The sequence below is a fragment of the Leptosomus discolor genome, chromosome 1 (genome assembly GCF_034619465.1).
Source record: "Leptosomus discolor isolate bLepDis1 chromosome 1, bLepDis1.hap2, whole genome shotgun sequence".
In the NCBI taxonomy this organism is placed as follows: domain Eukaryota; kingdom Metazoa; phylum Chordata; class Aves; order Leptosomiformes; family Leptosomidae; genus Leptosomus; species Leptosomus discolor.
Window position 1 is genome coordinate 174,566,458 of NC_141391.1, and position 14,400 is coordinate 174,580,857.

A 14,400-nucleotide genomic window follows, 5' to 3' on the forward strand; every position below is an offset into this window, starting at 1 on the left:
ATACTATTTTTTTATTAATTTGCAGCCTCTATAACTATTTATACTAGTGTAAAATAAGTATAGCAGATTCATGGACACTTATGCCACTTTTCACAGGTCAAGGAGAAATTTAAGGTAAAAGGCAGTGAAGAGTCTTCTGCCATCAGATAACCTATTTAACTAAACTCTCTGAAACTGGAAAAAGGCAGGAAAACCAATTTCTCTGTCAAATCAGTATCATAGAAGTGGAATTCATTGAGCCAGACATCTCGAACTAAAACCTGGTCATTTGCCTCATCACTGATGTCCTATTTTTCCTCCTCCAAGGACCCTGAAATTTACTCACAGTACCTATACAGTTCTGCTTTTTCAGGATCAAAGGAAGCAATTTCAACATGCACACTGCATGTTCAAATATTTGCTCACTCCTGTTAAGGGAAAGCAGTGAATGACCTCTAGGTACGTGTTTTAGGTAGTGCACAATATTGGATCTTCAGGATTTATTTTTCAGTAATAACTTTAGGGGTCTTATACTCAATATTTCTACTCACTGGAATAGTTGGGTTACTTGTAAATCTAAAGGACACTCAGGTGGTTCTTGCTCAGTTATCCAGTGCATGTATTTGGAATTATATAACAAATGATATTTTACTATGTAATTTAATAGCAAAGGCTAAATTTCCCATTCCTTTTGAAGGTCTAGATCTAGTGGACTCTTCTTAAGCCTTATAGTTGTTATCACAGTCTTTGAGAAGACTGAATTCATGAATATGTGAATGTGAAATGTTTAGATGTGCATTACAGAGGGCGGCTTAAGCATTCAATGTGAGCTTGGGAATTTGTTAGAATTTTAGAGCCAAGTCTTACGGGCTGTAGTCAAACAGATTGCTTTATTGGCTGTCAAACACCAAACAGCCCATTTCAATTGTCGTGTCCATGTATAATGGTCTCTAGAAAACAGAGTCCGAAGTTTCACTTCTTGGCCTCTGGGAATACTAGGCCAGCAAAACCCATGTCCAGGCTTTACATCTCATGGTGAATATAAAAAGATCCTTGCAAAAAAAGCTGAGTTATTGCTTTTTAAATAGATTTATTTTTCATCTCACATAAAAATTTTACATGGACTCATTAACAGCTGAAAATCATTTTTATATGCAGTTAATTCTTTGATACTTTAAAAATCTCTTTTCCTATAAAGAGCCACCCTGAAGGATGGCTTCTCTCTGTAGAACACTATCTTTCATACAAAACAAACAAACAAAAAAGCATCCTTCCTTGTGAAAACTGGAAAAGCCAGATGGCATCTTCTGTAAAATTCAGTTCCCCAAAACTTGACCTATTTTCTTGACAGATAACATATTTAATGAAAAATGAACTCATGGGATTATATATTCCAAATAACAATATTTGCTGCCTTTTTACACCATTTATGGTTTGTTACTAAATGTCTTCTTTCCTTTCAGTCAAGTATAGGTACATCTGGAAAACAAAAGCTTAAAACCTATCCCCTCTCATGGCATTAAAATAGACACGACAGTAGATAAAAAATCATGAATAACATAGAAAAGCTTGCTATTTCTGCTTGCTAACTGCACCATAACCAAATATCACAAGGTTCAGTATTAATGCCTATACAAACTATCTAGATCCTGTGAGCTACACAGTCTCTCTGATAGAGCCAATGGCAGCCAGCTCCAAGATGCACCCGCTGCTGGCTAAGGCTGAGTCCACCAGCAATGGTGGTAGCGCCTCTGAGACAGCATATATAAGAAGGGGGAAAAGTTGCTGCACAACAGCTATTGCAGCCAAAGAGAGGAGTGAAAATATGTGAGAGAAACCCCTCTGCAGACACCAAGGTCAGTGGAGAAGGACAGGGAGGAGGTGCTCCAGGTGCTCTGGAGCAGAGATCCCCCTGCAACCTGTGGTGAAGACCATGGTGAGGCAGGTTGTGCCCCTGCAGCCCATGGAGGTCCATGGTGGAGCAGATATCCACCTGCAACCTGTGGAGGATCCCACACTAGAACAGGTGGATGCCTGAAGGAGGCTATGACCCCATGGGAAGCCTGCGCTGAAGCAGGCTACTGGCAGGACCTGTGGCCCCATGGAGAGAGAAGCCCACGCTGGAGCAGGTTTGCTGGCAGGACTTGTGACCCCATGGGGAGCCCACACTGGAGCAGTCTGTTCCTGAAGGACTGCACCACATGGAAGGGGCTGACACTGGAGCAATCCATGAAGAATTCCAGCCTGTGGGAAGGACTCACGTTGGAGAAATTTATGGAAGACTGTCTCCCATGGGAGGGTCCCCACGCTGCAGCAGGGGAAGACTATGAGGAGTCCTCCCCTTGAGGAGGAAGGAGTAGCAGAGACAACGTGTGATGAACTGACCCCAACCCCCATTCCCTGTCCCCCTGTGCCGCTCGGGAGGAGGAAATAGAGAAAATCGGGAGTAAAGTTGAGCCCAGGAAGATGGGAGGGGTGGGGGGAAGGAGTTGTTAAGATTCGGTTTTATTTCTCATTATCGTATTCTGATTTGATTGGTAATAAATTAAATTAATTTTTCCACAAGTCGAGTCTGTTTTGCTCGTGATGGTAATTGCCAAGTGATGTCCCTGTCCTTATCTCGACCCACAAGCCTTTCATTACATTTTCTTTCCCCTTTGAGAGAAAAGAGCAGCTTTGGTGGGCACCTGGCATCCAGCCAGGGTCAACCCACTACAGCGAGGTTACCTCTAAATCTGTGAACATTTTGCAAAAGCGTGTTGTAATGAGGAAAAAAAAGTGTTGTATAGAATACAAACAAGTGGCAAAATTACAACCATTGGTTTTCTTAGTAACTTGTTTGCATCTTAGCAAAAGGAAGAATTGTTCCATTATAACATGTCTTCACAGATATTGGCCATGAAATTTTGGGTTCTTTCTGTACTTCTATATCAAAAGTATTAGGTGGTGTCACATAACAATAAAAGAAATAAAAAGCAGACACTAGTATAACTTCAATTTTAAAAGCTATCCTCACTCAAAATTTCATTCTCTGTCACAACTTAGGAACAAAGCAAAGAGATGCCAATTCCACTTTCTGTATTCCTTACACCTTTGAAGCTACAGACAGGAAGGTCCCTATGACAGAATTGTGTATGATCCAATTTCACCCATTCAGTTACACAGAATCTCTCTTAATTATCCATTTTTTTCCAGCTACCCTAACCTTTTAGGTCTTCTGACAGAGTTCAGTTTTGGTATTATTTACTTGTCTTCTGAGGGTTTAAAGACTATCTCATTTTCATTGAAGTAGTATATACACTATTCTTTAGAGCATTTCATGGTCAAGTCCAAACTGTTTTATTTTCTTTTGGTTTCTGTGAGTCAATTTCACTTGGGAAGCTCTGACTTTCGATGTATTGCAAATGGTCATCATTGCAGTGCAGGGAAAAATATAAAGACTTGAATATGCCTCTGGACACTCTCCGTATATTCAAAATTAACTGCATATTTGACATGTCAAAATATTCCCAGCTGAATTTTAAATGTCAAGATTCTCTTAGATAATAACTTCGCAGTTTGAATGCCTTCATTTGAGGACCATAACCCTCCTATAAACATTAATGAATGTATTTTCTCAGTAATCTTGTGAGTTAATATGCATTAGAACCACATTTACACTAGGTTGAAGTAAAACATTAAGTACTCCAGTGTTATATGAATATAGCTCCACTAGCCGTAATGATTTTTCTTCCCAATTTGCAACCGTCACAAACTAAAACAAGTCAGGCACTGCTCCTTAGCCAGAATCAAACAGGAAGGCTAAGAAAGCATTTAGTTGTATACCCAAATAAATATTTAGGCAGAATCTCTGCATCTAAACTCAAGAGAGCAATCAAAGAAAGCTCTGAGGCACCATAAACCATGCTACCACGTTGCCCACTATAGTTACTGATGACATCAAATGTACGGGGTACCTAGACCCTTCCCAAAAGCACTAGATAACTTAAGTTGGGCATTTGAGTTGCTCCCTAACTTTATCTCCTGCTGTATGAGCCAGCTAATCAGACACAACCCAGGCTGTGGAAAATAGTACCACCTCCTTCTCTTCCATCATTAACAGCAAGTGAAGCCTCTTCGGTTACTTGAAAGAACTTTTGCACATATTGATTTTTCAAGACAAGATTTGAGGGTCAAAAAAAAAATGGCAGCATCAAGCATCAACCTTGACTTGGGTGCCTGAATTCCAGGAGCAGTGAGGGAAAGGGAACTCAGACATATATTTCTCCTCATTATTTTTTTTTTGCCTTTCTGTAGAAGCTTGTTTTATTATTGTGGTTGTCTGAAGAAAGTAAAGATGGAAGTACAAAGGAAAATCTTTGTCAATTAAAGAAGCCTGACTTTCTGTAAATCAAAAATAATTAAAGCAGTCTGTTGTCAGTCTGAAGCGTCTCCAGTCCACACACCCTCTCACCTGCCACAGCTGACCTGTGCAATGTGAAGGGGCTTTGGGACAGGAGGAAGAAGCAGCCTCCTTTTGTTGTCCAAGGGTAGGACAAAGACTTGGAGATAGGAGCTGGCTTTGAATTCCAGGCTTAGCTCTTAGGGTTATTTCACAGAATCACAGAATGATTGAGGTTGGAATGGACCTCTGGAGGGAGACTGGTTCAACCCCCCTGCTCAGGCAGGGCCACCTGGAGCGAGTAGACCAGGACTATATCCAGATGGCTTTTTAATATCTCCAGTAATGTGCCAGTGCTCAGTCACCTTCACATTAAAAAGTGTTTCCTGATGTTTGGAGGGAACCTCCAGTGTTTCAGTTTGTGCCCATGACCTTTTGTCCTGTCACTGGGCACCACTGAAATGAACATGTGGCTCTGTCCTCTATACAGTCTTCCTTCAGGTATTTGTATACATTGAGACACCCCCCACCCCAAGCCTTCTCCAGGCTCAACAGTGTTGGCTTTCCCAGCCTTTCCTCACAGAAGAGATGCTGCAGTCCCTTGACGATCTTAGCAGCCCTTCATTGGACTCTCTCTAGTATGTCCATGTCTCTTTTGTACCGAGGAGCCCAGAACTGGACACAGTAGTCCAGGTGTGGCCTCACCAGGGCTGAGGAGAGGGGAAGGATCACCTCCCTTGACCTACTGGCAGACCAGGACACCATTAGCCTTCTTGGCCACAAGGGCACACTGCTGGCTCATGTTCAGCTTGCTGTCCACCAGGACTCAGGTCATTTTCTGCCTAGCTGCTTTCCAGCTCAGTTGACCCCAGAATATAGTGGTGCATGTGGTTGTTCCTCTCCAGGTGCAAGAACTTTACATTTCCCCTTGTTGAATGTAATGAGGTTCCTGTCAGCACATTTCTCCAGCCTGTTGAGGTCCCTCCAAATGGCAGCACAACCTTCTAGTGTATCAGCCATTCTGCCTGGTTTGGTATCATCCATGAACTTGCTGAGCGTACATTCTACCCCATCATCCAGACCACTAATGAAGATGTATTGACCCCTCTGGGGCACACTGCTAGTTACTGGCCTTTGACTAGACTTGCATCACTGATCACCACCCTCTGGGCTTGTCCATTCATCTAGTTTTCAATCCACCTCCCTGTCTGCTTATTCAGCCCATTCAGCCATCAACAGCTTGTCTTTGAGGGTCCTATGAGAGATAGTGTCAAATGCCTTACTGAAGTCCAAGTAGACAATATCCACTGCTAGCCCCGCATCAGCCAGGCAAGTAATTTCATCATAGAAGTTTATAAAGTTGGTCAAGCATGATCTCCCATTGGTGAAGCCGTGCTGATTATTCCTGATGATTTTCTTGTTCTTGGTGACTCTGGAAATGGTTTCTTTACCTTCTCAAGGATGGAAGTGGGACCGACCAGCCTATAGTTCCCTGAGTCCTCCTTCTCACCCTTCTTGAAGATAGGAGTGACATTTGCTTTCCTCTAGTCTTCAGGCACTTCTCCCAGTTGCCATGAATGATCAAAGATTATTGAGAGTGGCCTCACAATGACATCAGCCAGCTCCCTCAGCACTCGTGGGTGCATCCCCTCAGGGCCTGTGGACTTATGCTTAAGTATCCTCTGACCTGATCCTCTTCCCCCAAGGATACATCTTCCTTGCTCCAGAATTTTCGCATGGTGTCTGGGACTTGGGATTCCTGAAGGCCAGTCTTGGTAGTAAAGACTGAGACAAAGAAGGCATTTAGTACCTCAGCCCTTTCCATGCACTGTGTAACCAGGTCCCCTGTCGCACTGAGCAATGGGCCCACAGTTTCCCTGGTCTTTCTTTTGTCCCTTATTACATACTTATAGAAGCCCTTGTTATCTTTGACATCCCTGGTGAGATTTAATTACATTTTGGCTTTAGCTTTCCAAACTTCATCCATGGATGCTCAGACAATGTTTCTGTCTTCCTCCCATGTTACCCATCCTTCTTTCCACCATTTGTATGCTTCCTTTCTGTGTTTTGAGTTTGGCTAGGAGTTCCTTGTGCATCCACACAGGCCTCCTGGCATTTCTACGTGCCTTGATATTCTTTGGGATATAACTCTCTTGAGATTGGAGGAGGAGATTTCTGGTTTTATGCTATGGATTTTATATAAAATCCACAAAAGGGAAAAGGGACAAAGACATTCCTGACATAGTGCCTTGCCCACAAAAGTCATATTCATGTATGTGAGACACAGTGCTGGAGGTACTTGGTTCACTTTGCAAATTACACCACCTGCCATGTTCCCTGAGCCTTTAAACAGAGGAAGTTCAGACTGCAGGTTTGGAGTTAATTGCCTTATCTACCTAAACATTGTTTTAGACATCTCAATTTTTTAAAAAAAAAAATTAGTCCTGTATAGCCCCTATGTAGTTGCACTTCAGTCAGCTGAAACTGAGGACTCTTAAACAGAGGGAAGTGTGTGTCGATGCTCTGTTGAACTGGAACTCTCAATAGCCTTGTAAAAAGGTGTACAACACAATCATGTTAGAATATGTCCTCATTTATACACAGTGCAGCAGTTTTACACCTGTTTTGCATGGGTCTCATGATTGAAGCACAAAGCAAGAACAAATAAATACTCTTTTTTGTTTTTGAACTTGTGATCTAGAGATGATTAATGGTAGCTCATTAATCAGGCTGAGTTATTTATTTCACTCATTTCTAAGACTTATGTTCTAATGAATCCTTTACAAGAAAAAACACATACTGGTTATATTATAGCTGCATGTGCTTGAGAGGGTATTTGTGCTTTGTTGTTGCTTTTTAATCATCTTTAAATTTACTTCTTCATGTAATGGACACTTGTGTATTTATAACAATATTCTGTTTATCCCTTAGATTATTCATGCCTGAGTGGCTAGCCTACTGCAGAAAAAAGGTTTAATGAGTTTCAAGGGGATAGCACTGTAAAACCAGAAAAAATATAAAACAAGTGCCTGAATAATAATGTAAGCCCCTAGCTAAAACATATCGTCCAAGCCTATGATAATAGACAGTCATCCTATGATGTATCTCATTTTTTAATAGGATGCCTTTATTCCTAGTTGTACAGTATCTCCTTACCTAATGTCTTTCTAAAGGAACCACAGTATAGCTAAGAATTTCAACAAAGCACACCCTCAAATTGATATGGTTGCCCCTACTCTGAATCTTCTACATGTAACAGCTCCATGTATTAGCAGGCACTTCTATTTCATGTTTTGACTTTCAGAAAATTCAGCCATTTTGTCATGGTGACTCCTATTGACAATGGACAACTGCCACAATGAAATCCAATGTTTGAATTAGATGCATCATCCCATAGTTTGTTTGCTTCAATTGTTTTAATTCAGGAAAACACAGATTTCACTTAGCTACTTATTTCTTTTGGTAAAATATATTTATTGTTTCTGCCAGTGCTAAATTTATCATTAATCTTCACACCATTTTATCTAATTGTGTTTTCACAGAGGTCAATAACTTTTTTTGGATAAAAGCAAAGTCAGAATGTCCAATTTGCCACAATACTAAAATCTACATATTCATGCCAGTGATTTATATTTCATATTTAATTCCTTCTCTCACTCACCTACAAGGATTTTGAGGTTTCTTGAAGTTTTTTCTATTTCTGCTCTCCTCTAGGGTTCCTGAAGTCTTCTCTGATCTCAGTAGTGCCACAAAGTATCCTGCAATTGGCTTCTAAAGTATGTTAAATATGCTATCGCAGCAAAGTCTTCTGATCCTGCATTATTGAAGGCTCAAAAATTTTTTTTTTCACTTTCTCAGCTGTTAATCTGGCCTCTCATCCTGCTGTCTTTGAAATGTAAAGTTTATCTCCACTGACTGCTAGACGAAAAGCTTCACAGTGCATGCTGTATCTTCAGCTCTTCTTAAATTCACTTCAGTTTCTCCTCTTTCCGTTTGACCCACAATTTTGCAAATAAACAAAAATGAACAGAATGAAATCAACTCGCAGTGTTTTCGTCCACCATCTGTTGATGTCATTGCCTACCTCTCCTTATTTCCAAAGGCTTTTTGTCTCATTCTCTAATCCTTTGGTAAAACATCCTGAGATTGAGGCTACCCTATCCCTTGTCCTGGGTCACTGAATACTTCAGTCTCCCTTGCACAGCAGAGGCAGACATTGTGCATCTGAAGATACAGTGTCAGGAAAAGCTGGAAGAAAAAAACGGAAGTTTTGGCCATCATTTGAGTCTGGTACAAGATCTCATGTGCTACATTCACCACATCTTTTCTGACCAATAATAAGGGTTTATATATTTGTGCATGTAGAAGCAGGAGGGAAAGGCCCTTATTCCACATTGTCATCACATTAATCCAACAAAAATAACTCACATAGGTGAACATAAATAAAATCAGTTTAAGTAATGACATACATGTCATATAATCTGTCGCTTCACATTTTAAGTAGATCTGGAAAAGCTCATGTTGCTCTGTAAAGGTATAGCAGAGGCACCATAGCCAAAGCTTAGAAACAGAAAAGCGCAACATGGAATCAGAGAATCATTAATATTGGAAAAGACCTCTAAGACCATCAAGTCCAACTGTCAACCCAACACCACCGTGCCTACTAAACCATGTCCCTAAGTGCCACACCTACACGTTTTTTGAACACCTCCAGGGATGGTGACTTTACCACAGCCTTCCCCGCATCAGCTAGGTGGGTCACCTGGTCATAGAAAGAGATCAGGTTGGTTAAGCAGGACCTGCCTTTCGTGAACACGTGCTGGTTGGGCCTGAGTCATGGAAGTTCCTATCCACCACCTCATTTCCTGGGTAATTTACAGGCTGGATTTCTACAGCATTTGAGCAGTAATCTATTCACAATACCCCCCCCCAAAAAAGTTAATATTTCTGCAAAAAGACACTTTCAGAACAGAATGCCAGTTTCCTAGTTGTGGAAGAAAGCTGGCAGCAGGGGTGCTACTTCCTATTGCCACGGCAGGATTGCTATATATGGGCACACAATATGAATCCAGGGCCGTAGAACGCACAAGCTGAATTATTCTCACAGAAGTGCTAGCAAGCTAATAGACATCCACAGAGGAATGTCATGCATCTACCATGGTTTTGAATTTCTGATACTTCCCCCTCATCCAAACCCAGATGAATGACTTCTGAAGGAGTTCCTGCATTGTGTGGGGAAATGCAAAGATTATTAGCCGCAGGACCCCTTACTATTGTTGGAAGTGGTTATGAAAAGAACTGTGTGAGATGCACTCCTGAAAAGTGTTTTTTATTACCAGACATATCTGATAACTTTGTCATGGATTCCTACACTGTGGTAAGCCTTTGGAGAACTCCAGAAGAGACATGGCAATATCAGTTGTACAACAAACAGACAATTGATAGGACTCAAAAGACCAATGTTTACCGCTGAGCTGCTAGCAAGTCATTTGAACTCTGTGCTTTAGCCTCTTCCTCTAAAAAATGCAGTCTTGGCAGTTATGTCCCTTAAAAGTATTTTCATATCAATTGGTAATATCTGAGTTAACTATGCTTCTATGCAGCAGGATGGAGATCACTGTGCCCTCTATCTAGAGGTTTCAACATCCTGAGTTTCTTTGCCACTTCCCATAATTACCATGGGCCACTGACATCAACACTATTTGCATAAACTCATGTTAAAAGTAAAGATACCTCTGGGTGATTTGCTTTCTGTCTTCGTGCTGGTTTTGTATCAGTAGTGCTTTCTGATACACCATTTTCCCCCTCCTTCCACACTACTCACAACAACGCAGCCAGACTTGGGAATAACTGTAATGACAAATGATTTCTCAGTTGTTGTATTAAATGTCTTTTGTTTCTGCACACTTTTAATGAAATCAACAAAAAATCTAGATGGCAAATCCATCACTTTCCTCAGAACCAGCTGTATTAAATAACAAGAAGTGAAAAATAGTCAGAATATGGTGAGTGTCACAAGAACACAGCTTTCTCCTTGTACAGCCCAGGAAAACTTCTACATGAAGCTTCACTCCAAAATTCTTTTCTATTTCTCAGCTTGGAATCAGGAAGTTTTAACAGATATCAAATGGATATTTATACATCACATGACAAATTATAAACATAACCTATAATCGCAAGTGTTTTAATTATAGGGGCAAACAGCCATAAGATGTGTGCAGGGCTATACATATAAATATCCCAATGCATTACTACAATAGTTTCTAGGACAACCTGTCTTGGGCAATGGAGGTTATATTTAAATTAGCAGGTCATGGGGCACAGTGGGAATAGATATATATAGAAGGGAGAACCTTAATGGCTAAAATCTGCATTTTTTTTAAGAAATCTTACTTTGGGTTCCCTTTAATCTGGTCCCAAGCATTAAATTGCTATTAACAGCTGAAATGCATTAAGTGCACCTTGGAGAATATCTTTTGCTTTATCATCGTCTGAAGGGAATTCCACTTGCCTGCCCAAGGTCTGGTCTGTCATGTGAAATTCCAGAAATTGTTTGTCACAGAATATGCCATGATGAATTTCTTTCTGAACATGTTACAGAAGTTTTGAACTTCAGACTATGGCTTTGCAGGTTAAAATAAGGTTTTTAAAGGTTTTGTGGTACTAGAGGACTCTTTAAGAGAACAGAAGTGCTGCCCAAGGCCGTGAACAACAGCTGAATGCACTACTGGCCAACTGGTGCTCAGTCACTGCTCAAATGTGCAACCTAAGAAGGCACACTGCCAAAATAATTTAAGGAATGTACTGAATTGTTTTCTGATTGCTTAAGAAATACTTTTCTGGTCGACAAACAAAACTAAAACCAGCTGTTAATTTTTGAGTGTGCATTTTCTATTATTTGTTTAACATGAATTACAACACTAGCAAATAAAAGTCTTATTTCAGTGCAGTTCTTTAAAAGGAGACTGATAACAAAAGGCAGATTCTTCCTGTGATTTCATTATCCACTTTCCTCTTGCTTACTGATACTGGTTTTGTATCAACCAGTGCTCTTTTCAGTAACAGAGCATTTGATAGCTGTCCTCGTGTTGATAACGAAGCAAGAAACAAGAGATATGTTGACCCCTCCTAGCTCTGATGGGAGAAGAAAAGAAAGTGGCAAAGAAGAAAGAAACAGAACTTTTTCTGACAAATCAGTCAGCTAAAGCTTAAGAAGCCAGTAATTAAGAGAACTGATAATTGAACATATTGAGTTGGACTGATACAGAGAAGACACTTGGTGAGCCTTGTGCGGACATGAACAAGAGGCAGAGGCAGCACATCTGACTCCACTTCCTAAGAGCATAGAGAGGAGAAGAAATTTAGTCACCATGTACCACAGAAATCTGTCCAACAACAATGAAAATTAGCACAATAAGAAATAGATATTTTTTCTGGAACACACTTTCAAATAGAAAGATAAACTTCAAAAAAGTCTTTGTAGAAACAAGTTTTTTGTTGCACTTTATGATTTTAGTATCTAAGCTGATGCAATTTGATTCCTATTTGTGAGGGAAATACTCAGCTGCAAAATTGAATGTTATATTAAGATAGCTTTATAGCCAATCATGGCAATTATTTCACTCATTAAATCATCCGCTGCTGGTTTTTTCTACATGACATTTTTGTAGGCTATCTTTGAAACATTTATTACTCCTAAAAAAAGCCTTGATGAAGTGATGTGTCCAGGAGAATATTTATGTAATCAAGCTTGCTTTTGGCTAGTATCTGCAAAATCTTATTTAATCCACATATAAGAAATGCAAAGCCTGTCCGTTTACAAAAAGTAATCTCTTTTTCTACTTTGGACATGAGATTCAAATGTAAGGTGAATCCTAGTAGTAAGTAAACACAGGACATCTGTGGAGCCCATAGCTGCAAAAAGTCCACGTTTCTCCATACCATAAGGAATCAGAAGTCATAATCTTTCCTCTCATCTCTCAGACCCAACTTAAAAGCTGAGCACTTTCCAAAGCACTAACTCGCTTCCCCAGCAATACTTAGGGTGCACTGTGCTAGCCAAGAGAGGTCCACTTTCTACTACCCATTACTAATGGTCAAAACTGTTAATGTGTTCCTGCTTGCTCACTTGTATGGCCAAAGCACTATCAGCATATAAGATACTGCTTTGTAGAGTTCTGTCTGTGTGAAAATGAGATGTTATTGTGTCTTTCTTATCAAATTAGATCTCCTATTGGTTTTTTTCTTTGAGCGTCCTGCATCATTTCACAGCAATACATTGTGTTGTCTCAGCTAAAGATTACTGATTCCCGTGAAAATTTTCATATAAGCACTTCTAGTGGATGTGTGAACCTTTCTGAACCATGGACCAAAAAATGTATTGTCAATTAATCATAAAGTGCATACTTTGTATGCTGGAGATCTGAGGAGGGAAAACTAAAGTTGCACATTAGTGAGTGAGGACCATAGAGCCCATTGCTCCACTAAGGGCTGGGACAGAACTAAGCAGTAGGATCTTAGGGTGACCAATACCAACCTTTGGATGCTTACTTCGGGGCTTAGAGTATTCAGGCTCTTTCCAATTGCTACAGTGCCACTGTTACGGGAGCTTCATTTGATCTACTTGTGGATGTATGCAAGACACACAGGTGGGTCACCTGTGATTTTGGTCTTGCTCACTTGCGTCAATGAGAGTCTTGCCTACAGAATTATAGGACCATCCTACACCAGTAATGATCCATAGAGTCTATTTTCAAATCAGTGAAATTAATATATTGGCTTTGATTCAGCACAAGAATAGGATGCATGCATGGTGGACAGAGAGGAGTAAAAACATCATAACATCCTTGCTGGCAGAAGCCCTTCAGTCCTTGCTATTTAAGCTAATCATGATGCAGGAAGGGATTTGGAGTACCTCCTTTTGAAAATAAATGTTGTATAGCTGTAGATCCTTTAAAAAAAATTGTCATCTACAAACTTCTATCAAAATTAGTTTACCACATTTTTAATGATATAAAATGTGCACTTTTCCTTTCCTATTTTAAGTAGAAAACTGTCACGTACTTTATACTAGTGTTACTTATACCAAACCAATACAAGTATAATCAGCAGTCTCCTTATGAAAAAATGAAGTTATCACAAGGACCAGGCATTATTTAAGATTTTAATTTAAAAATAGCATAAACCCTAACTTTGAAATAAGAGATGTCAATAAACCATACATCTTTAATTAGTTATTCATTTATTTGCATTTAAAAAGAATAAAAACTTTTGAGATACTGTTTTTCTTATTTGAAATTCTTGAAGTGTTTCTAAGGATGAAGTGGCCTGCTGCTTTGATATTGCTGCTACTTAATCACAGAATTATCGAAACTCGAGCCTTAAAAATGTACTTCTTTTTCTCTAAAACTAATGCTGTAATAACTTTAAAAAAATTATTTCAATTTTAATTTAATGCAGCAGGGTTTTTTAATATAATACAGCATTAAAGAGGAAAACAAATCAAATAGCCTTGAGTTATTTCTAAAATATACTCCATTATCCAGAAAAACTTACAAGAAAAGTAATATAGAAATTATTTGAGATATTTTCTCAAATCATTAAAGAAAGAACAGTCAAAGTAAACTGTCATCATAATACTGCACTTCATTTCTATTCAGTCGTATTGGACAAATGCATACTTGTTTTCTTCCTGTTTTTTTTCTAATTCTTGTGTACTATGTTTTGCTGGTGACTTATTTGTCCTAATTATAAACTTACATGCTGCGCTCTGTCTGTGTTCTTTTTATGGAGACAAGTGTCTGAAAAGTTTTATTTAAGGTCATCAGAAAAATAGCAAGATGTCCTGTTCTCTAGTTATGCATATTCTTTGCCTTATTTTATGAGGATATAGCATAGCATAGCAGAAATATTCGCCAGATTGAAACAGTACTTTCTAAAAATCTTTCTGGAATAGATATGCAGTGGTTCATGCCTTCTGATTCACTTGTGATGCCTAAACACTCATCAGCAAAAATTGACCCTCTTGATCTTTGTTAGTC